Source organism: Ornithodoros turicata, unplaced genomic scaffold, assembly GCF_037126465.1.
Source record: "Ornithodoros turicata isolate Travis unplaced genomic scaffold, ASM3712646v1 Chromosome23, whole genome shotgun sequence".
Classification (NCBI taxonomy): domain Eukaryota; kingdom Metazoa; phylum Arthropoda; class Arachnida; order Ixodida; family Argasidae; genus Ornithodoros; species Ornithodoros turicata.
The window spans coordinates 3,691,309-3,699,412 of NW_026999342.1; the positions used below are offsets into that span (position 1 = coordinate 3,691,309).

The following is an 8,104-nucleotide window of genomic DNA, read 5'->3' on the forward strand; positions in this document are numbered from 1 at the left end:
TCTGGGATATCCGACAGATATCGCACGGATGTCCAGATATTCAGGACGTTTACGACCTTGTAGGGATATCCTAGGGATATTAGTGGTTTACTGGGTTAGTACACGAATGAAGTCTGTGAAGGTTTATGGCCTATGTTTTAAACTGGCATAACAGTGACTGCGTTTCCCAGTTGTTAGCAGTGCGTCATATTAAGCATGAATAAATAAGGTTATGAAAGCAGCGCAATATTAAGCACCAAGCGGCTTATGCGGACTGTGGAACGCATTTTAAAGAACGAGAACTAAGTGTGTATGCAGGTGCTCAGATGATTTGGACCGTGGTGATACACTCGACAGTTGTACACATGTCGCGGAATTTGATTGAAAATCACAACCGCGAGCAACTGTGGCAATGCCCGCAACTACCCGCCAGAGTCGCTTTGAAGTCATTGCAGTGCAACCTGCTAACTGGTTTGGAGAAGCGTCAACTGCCACACAGAGAGACAACTGGGAGCAGAAACTAAAAAAATAAAAAGTGCGAAAAGCGCCGACCACGATTGGAGCGTGATGTCTCTTGTAATCACGATGACATCACAATTCTCCTCGTTCTTGCATGTAAAGCGAGTTGAGTGGGTACGCACGCGTCAATGTTGGGAGCGTTTATTCCAAGAAAATACTGCGTACAGAGGATTTTCCTATGTTCGTTGTCAGCCGAGTTGCGTCCTTTTGTAATTCGCCAGAAACAGAAGATCTTTTGAATTTTTTTCCTGCGCTCGTTAAATCTGAACGAACAAAGAGAGGTACAAGTAGCTGAAAAACAGCTAATGACACGTTGTGTGCACTCAAAAATATCCTGTACTGGTTGTTTTTCCTAAATTCACAGAAGCCTGCTCAGGGCCAGACAAACTGTGCCGTGATGAGGGACATCTTGCGACAGAAGCTAGCCGAGAAGAGAGACCACCCTGTTATTGAGTACGAGTCTGAGGTCAGTGATTCTGATGATGGTGCTGTGGTACCGCAGAAGCTGTATGATGAACTACAAGAGCGCTATGCTGCAATGAAAGCACAAGTACGAGAGCTAAAGTCAAGGGCTAGCTCATCGCCAAGCATGATGGAAGATCATTTGAAAGCTATCAGCACAACTTTAGCACGAGTTGAGGAAAAGATAGACCAACACGAATATGGTTAGTCTGATGGTGCACTTTGTCCTCTGTTTATTACATCCTAAATATGTTTTTTGGTAGATAATCTAATCTTGTACATAATTTCTTCCAGTATCCCCTGAAACAACCATGCTATCAGAGCCTCCTCTCAAAAAAGCTAACTTTCAGACGGATGGAGTCACTGTGAGTACTGAGGTTCCACATACCATTTACAGTACAACCTTACTATAGTGCTAAATATCCTGCATAGAGTGCAAAACTATTTTAATGGCTTCTTGTGTGTCAGTTGAGACACCTCCTGCGTACTTGCATTTGCAGGTAACCATCAATGAAACTGTGTCAATGCCACTCGATCAGTGGCTGCACTGTCAAAGAGAAAAGAAAGAGAGTCTTTTAGTGCGGAGCATGGCACTGGCTTTGTGAGGGAAGGATACACTCAAGAACAGGTCGACAGAAGGACGGGTGTCGAATCGGTTTAGAAAGCAACCTGAAGCTACGGCAAAACCCCAACTCTCACCAGAAAAAATTGGTGTCCTAGAAGGTTCGTAATTCAGTAAATACCTGCAATTCATTTACAGCCACTTTCTTTGTTGCAGACTGCTTTGAGGACTGGCTCGTGAAGCGTGGTGCCAGTGGTCCATGCTTGAAAGAAAGGTTGAACTCCGTGAAAGGCCACCTGATTTCAGCTCTACGGGATGCTGCAAGACCAGCAAAAGACACACCGACCACACCCACAAATGCCACCTCATAAGGACCTTATTTCTGCTGAAGTTTCTGGTAAATATTCCTTGTACCGTGACATTTCTACACATGTGTATCACAGTATGTTCTATTCTGACAGCCACATGGGTGACATAAATCCCCCCCCCCCCCCAGCGGGTGCTTCTTGCAAAACCACCACTTTGTCCTGATCGCATGTCTTAGAAAAGTGTATTTTGCGGTCGTGTGACATTATATCTCGTTTTGCTGCTTATTTGCTTTATGCTGCTTAATTTCCGTTGCCATCAAGCCAAGAGATGAACTTGTTTTGCCTACGCAAAGCATGCGGTTCTTCCACAACGTGGTACCCCATTTCTCGTTAAAGTACATTGCATCGGCCAGTGAGCCTTATTGTCATCACATCTTTGGAACTTGTCAAGCGTACGAGGCTTTATGTGCAAAAACTGCGCGTTTTAGTGCCACATTATCAGAAAAAATAATTACAGTGATCGAAAGACATCGAAAGCGTTGTGCAGAAGCAACTGCATTGTTTGCAAATGGGTTGGCTGCAGGTCACGTGTGCCTTGACGTTTGCTGCGATGTGCGACCAGGACCTGTCTGGGATGCATTGTATCTACTGAGAAATGCATTGGATGCCACCCCTGTGCTGACTGCTCTGCAGCACTTTCACAATTTAAATTTTTTGTTTTATTTTGACATGACTTGAATGTCACAGGTGCTGGGAGCATGTATGTATTGTTAAGCTAAACAGTACAGTTAAAACGACAATTTCGTCTCGCCCACCATCCCTCGGGCATTGTCTGTTTACTGAACCATCACAATCATATCATCTTGCTGCTTCACCACTGGAGTCACCGCTGCAGTGGCCACTGACTACCCCCAGCCCAATGCCGGTGGTACCAGTGACCCTTGGCAGTTTAGCACCGGGAACCTAGAACGTCAGCACCACTGACCTCCGAACAGCAGAGCATCACCATTGTCTATGTCATGAGCATTCCCAGTGCCCGTGCCATCAACATCGCGTGGGTCATCACCGTTCTTCGCCGTCATGCCTATGGACTGTGCGCAGCATGGTTACATAATAGGGATGGTTTACTGAAGTATCAGGAACAAATACCACTGAGAGTGTGTCAGTGTGTCCTTGTTTTTGCTACAGAATTTCAAACGTTTATCATGCGCAAATGAACTTACCAATGTCAACACTAAAAGCAATTCTGTGATGTGAGTAGCTATTGTTGAGCAAACGACTTTGGTAACATTTATGAAACCTCGGCCATACGTTTTAGAAGATTGTGGTAGCGAAATGGCTACTAGTTGCAGTTGAAGGGAGTAAAATGTGTAGTGGTCCCTTCAGTGACTAGCATCATCTGGTAGCTTTTCCTCAGACCTGCGAGTTCTCACACCACCTGTCTTGCATTGTGCTCTTCCTGCAGGTTGTCCTCATATCTTCGCAGCAGAAGAAGGATCCCACTGCTGCCTGTGATGCAGGAGGTCAAGTAATCACAGCACCTGCACACAGATCCAGTCCACAGACCTGGACGGCATACCTAGGCATATTTTACATGTACACTTCAAGTACTGCAAGTTTCAACTCTGCAATGCAAGACTATATCTGTCTGAATTCATGACACTGACTTGTACCAGTAAGCTTTGTTTGCGGACAGTACAATGATTGGTCCATGTCTAGTTTAGGTCCGCCACTCGATTTCAACCTTGAAATCTCCATACCTGGATGTAATTATGGAAGGTGCATCATAATCTGCAATTAATATGCGGCGCTCGGCCCCACAAATTCCTCGAGAGACCCGTGATTCACGGAAAGTTTCGGCAGCGGCGGCCATGCGCCAATTGTTTACCTACATTCCCGACCGCAGATGGCTGTTTTACATTTTTCTGAAGCGTCTGCCACCAAAACACACCTTCACAGATATCTGAGACTGTATTGTCCCTGTGAGGCACTTAGCCTCCTTGCACTAGTGCATTTGCTGTCAAGTATAGTTGCCCCGTCATTATTTCTTCAGGAGGTCAATGAAAACGGTGATATCTATAAGAGAAGGTGTGTTTTGGTGGCAGACGCTTCAAAAAATGTAATACGGCCATCTGCGGCCACTCTGAATGAAATGCAAGCGTCAAATGCACTTCCATAGCATGCGCGGCTGCTGTCTGCTAGCGGAAGTGGTATGCGTTCCCAGCGACAGGCGAGAGAGAACAGGTGAAAAGAATGCCGGGAAGAGAGTGAGGTGTGTGTAGGCACTCGTAGGTACACAATGGGCACATGGAGGTGACATGGCCGCCTCTGCCGAAACATTTCATGAATCACAGGTCTCTAGAGGAATTTGTGGGGTCGAGCGCCGCATATTAATTGCAGATTATGATGCACCTTGCATAATTACATCCAGGTATGGAGATATCAAGGTTGAAATCGAGTGGCGGACCTAAACCAGGCATGGACCCAATGATTAACTCGGGATGAACAATTAGTGTCAAGAACATGCCAAAATATGCACATTGTTATCTCATGCCGCTCTTCACGTGTCAAAGTAAGGAACAGGGGCTACATTTGTACAGGTGTTGCAACAGGGTCATATTGCTGCATGATCTGAAGGTAGCAGCGTCCAATTTCGCGTTTATGGATAGCGCAACAATGCTCTAACCACCAAAGGATGTGTTTAGTAGGTTTATATCCTTAACATATTACAGGCAACACATGTGTTGCAGGCTGTAAGAGTTAAATGCAATGCGCACACCCAAAAACTTAATTGACACACGAAGCAGCAGGGCGTTTGGACATTTTGCAAAAGAGCACTGGTTTGTGTGCACGTGTCGACAAGGCTGCTATGGTTGTTAATCCCATGTGCCACCTTTTTGCTCCTTTGCACATTTTCAGTGTTTCAAAGTTCAAAGCGTTCAAAGTCAAACAAATGTTTCATACTCTTTAAATACTTATTTTATTCACATGAGAGTGCGAGACTTCTCCCATTTTTGCCTGTTTTTTTTTTTCAAAGTGTTTCAACATGTAATTGAGAAACTACGTGCTTCAATGGGTATACTTCCGTATGTTCCTGCCTTACATGGTGCATGTTTCTGTTATGATGTGGACTTAGCTGTGATAATATCAGTGTTCATTATACCTGTGATAGCATGAACGCACATTTATCTGCGAGACTCTGCAGTAAAGTGACATACTTTTCAGAAGTCTCTTGTGATTCAAGAGCCATGTGTTAAATGTTTGCCTGTAGGTTTTCTCTAGTCATTTTTGATTGCTTTTCGTTGGAGAATAGTTTTGTCCATATAATGACAATTTTTCCTTTACCCAGCTGCAATATTGCATCCCATGTGTTACCTGCGGGTACAAGATGTCATGTTTTCATATGCTTTGCAAATAAACATTCATCAGAAATTTCATACGGAGTGGAGCCCTGTTATTGAAATCGCCATTAGTACCCACTGCAAAAGTAGTGTATTGCAATGAGATAACAAATATGAAAAGTACATTGGCAATGGGAATTTCATGCCAACTTGAATTGGAATCTCGATGGTAGTGCACGTTGGCCCAATGAGACGAAAGGATGGCAGTCAATGGGAGTTCCATGTGAAGTTTCCAATTGAAACTCATTCAGGTCCGCACCTGGTTCACATTGGAGCCAATTGAAAAGTCCTGGATTTTAATATGGTATTTGTCCAAAATTGTCGGTTCGGAATTGGAAAATTCCGTGACTTTTAATGAGAATTCTCCATGTGATATCCACTTAAACTGAATGAGATTTCCGGGCTATTTTGAATTGGACCATTTCCAGCAGGGAAGGAGGATGACCAGGGAAGGAGGTACGAACTGATAAACGAACACAAGCACAAAACAGTAATAGGCAGGAGGAAGACACGGCATTGGTGGTCACGCAGTGGCTTCCGCCACTGGCGACGGGGGGGCACTCGCTCAGACTCCTGCTCCTCGCCCGACGTGTTAGGCGTAGGCACTGATCTCTATGTATAAAGCCTGGATCGCGCATGGGAGAGGGGCTCGTGGGGCGTGCCTTCGGGCCGCCATGTTGGTGGGCCCTAAAGTGCTGTGTGTGCCCATAGAAAACAATGGGAGGCAACAGAGATAATGAGTATTTATTGCGCTGCTAGTATTGATCGTTGTTTGTCATCACAAAATTTTGTAAGGTGCCAGTATACTGATGTATCCTAACAGTTTTTCACAGGTGTCCTGCCGTTCGATTCTTAATTACGTTATGTTTTGCATTCCGAAACTAGACCAGTAGTAGAGAGGGGTTGAGAAACAAGCCCCATGAGAAACTACGACCCCCACCCCCCCTGCCCTGAACCCTGCGCGTATTTTTCCCTGCGCGGCGCGTGTGCGGAGGGTTGTCAACGTGATTGTCGGCGGGGGAGGGCTGCGCGTGCGCTCATCGTAGCATATTGTTCAGCCTGGGCAGACTTCTTGGGCCGACTTCACATATTTTTCCGACAGCAGGTGAGCGGTTTACATGCAGAGACATGCAAAGAAGGGTCATACACAAAAAAGGACAAGTCAAAATATATTTATTAATGCCAATCAAGTTGAGATATATTTATTAAAGCCAATAGTGCTGGGAATTGTGATGCCAATCAGGTGAAGGAGAAAAACCCAGCCGAAAAAACCTTCACTACCTGTAACAGGGCGGTGCTCGGGTGGAGGGTTGCTGTGGTGGGCGGAGCGTGACCGGAGGGCTGCGTGCTAACCATTCCACCTGGGTTGACTTCTTTCACCATACTTGGGCCGACTTCCTTCACGTGACAGGTGGGCGGTGCTCGGGTGGGCGGAGCGTGACCGGAGGGTTGCGTGCGTGCTTACCCTTCACCCTGGGCTGACTTCTTTCACAATTTTCCTACTTGGGCGTCGCGTGGCCGGAGGGCTGCGTGTGCGTTTACCATTCAGACTGGGCCGCCGACTTTCGTCATTTTTCAGCCTGAGTCGACTTGAATCGTAATTTTTACATGCAAAGGATAGCCATACACAAAAGTACAAGTGAAAATATATCTATTAAAGTCATTAGGAATTATGTTATGACTCCGCGTGAATGGGAAAAACTTAGCCAAAAAATCTGAAATAGAAGGAACACAATACACGTAACAAAGAATATTACAGGTATGATACATTAGCATTGAATAGGTATCGCAAATAAAACACAATATTTTTATTAGTGGAAGTTTTCAATGAATCAGAATTGATAGCGCATTTAAAATATTCCTAATCAATACGATTACAATCAAAATTACAAATTGTATTATAAAACGTCTAATATTCCTATACGTGAGAACCATCAGTGCAATAGCGGGAAGTTCTGATAGTTGTGTGCAATTAAATGTGAACAGCAGAGACTCTGGAGGACTATGGGACACGAACACAAGAGGAAATAAAATCTATACCACTACATTGGTTAATCAAACAACATAGTAATCTATCATTCAGAAAATGAAAAAATCAAACTCATCAGGAAATAGACATGTTAAAAATGAACTTCACCACATAGCACACTCCTAGCCAACAAACAGAACAAAGAACGACACGAACACAAGAGGAAATAAAATCTATACCACTACAAAGAAGATATTCCACTTCACCACATAGCAGGCTCCTAGCCAGCAAACAGAACAAAGAACGACACGAACACAAGAGGAAATAAAATCTATACCAATACAAAGAAGATATTCCACTTCACCACATAGCACACTCCTAGCCAACAAATAGAACAAAGAACGACACGAACACAAGAGGAAATAAAATCTATACCAATACAAAGAAGATATTCCACTTCACCACATAGCACACTCCTAGCCAACAAACAGAACAAAGAACGACACGAACACAAGAGGAAATAAAATCTATACCAATACAAAGAAGATATTCCACTTCACCACATAGCACACTCCTAGCCAACAAACAGAACAAAGAACGACACGAACACAAGAGGAAATAAAATCTATACCAATACAAAGAAGATATTCCACTTCACCACATAGCACACTCCTAGCCAACAAACAGAACAAAGAACGACATGAACACAAGAGGAAATAAAATCTATACCAATACAAAGAAGATATTCAACTTCACCACATAGCACACTCCTAGCCAACAAGAACGACACGAACACAAGAGGAAAATCAGAAGAAAAAATCAAACTCATCAGAAAATAGATATGTTAAAAACGAACTTCACAACATAGCACGATCCTAGCCAACAATCAGAACGACACGAACAC

At 44.1% G+C, this 8,104-nt stretch overlaps 2 long non-coding RNA genes across 2 annotated transcripts; both read left to right on the forward strand.

Moving 5' to 3' along the window:
* Window positions 1–1,065: 1,065 nt before the first annotated feature.
* Window positions 1,066–1,537, forward strand: LOC135373348 (uncharacterized). Its single transcript, XR_010416420.1, has 3 exons — window positions 1,066–1,163; window positions 1,255–1,325; window positions 1,461–1,537. It is a non-coding gene; the product is annotated as an uncharacterized LOC135373348 (long non-coding RNA).
* Window positions 1,538–1,553: 16 nt separating this feature from the next.
* LOC135373349 (uncharacterized) lies at window positions 1,554–3,619 on the forward strand. The gene is made up of 3 exons (XR_010416421.1): window positions 1,554–1,683; window positions 1,739–1,919; window positions 3,296–3,619. It is a non-coding gene; the product is annotated as an uncharacterized LOC135373349 (long non-coding RNA).
* The last annotated feature ends 4,485 nt before the right edge of the window (window positions 3,620–8,104 follow it).